At 26.6% G+C, this 346-nt stretch overlaps 1 protein-coding gene across 1 annotated transcript in view; it reads left to right on the top strand.

The window, feature by feature from the left end:
* Positions 1–346, top strand: part of LOC119586814 — a 65,518-nt gene that overhangs the window by 7,891 nt on the left and 57,281 nt on the right. The window lies entirely within an intron of this gene.

The raw sequence follows: 346 nt of genomic DNA, 5'->3' as shown, positions 1-346 counted from the left end.
ATTTGTTTAGTTTTCCTTTTTTTCTTTTTCGTGCCTATTTGTTTTGTTTGTTTTATGTGTTTGTTTCTCTCTTTTCTTCATTTTTCTGTGTCTTTGTTTGTTCTTTTGTTTACTTGCTTTTGTTTATATGTCTTTTTTTTGTTTTTCTCTCTTTTTTATTTTTATTTTCGTCTTTGTTCTGTCTCTTTGTTTTTTTCTCTCTTCCTGTTTCGTTGTGGATTAGTGTCTCCCGTAATCTCATTTTCTGTTTTTTTTTTTGTTTTTGTCTGTATTTTTCTTGTTTGTTATTCTATATCTTTGTTTTATTTATAGTTTCGTTGTTGTTGTTTTTCCCCGTTATTTTTTC

The sequence above is a fragment of the Penaeus monodon genome, chromosome 22, assembly GCF_015228065.2.
Source record: "Penaeus monodon isolate SGIC_2016 chromosome 22, NSTDA_Pmon_1, whole genome shotgun sequence".
Lineage (NCBI taxonomy): Eukaryota > Metazoa > Arthropoda > Malacostraca > Decapoda > Penaeidae > Penaeus > Penaeus monodon.
This window is presented reverse-complemented; position numbering and strand designations above follow the sequence as displayed.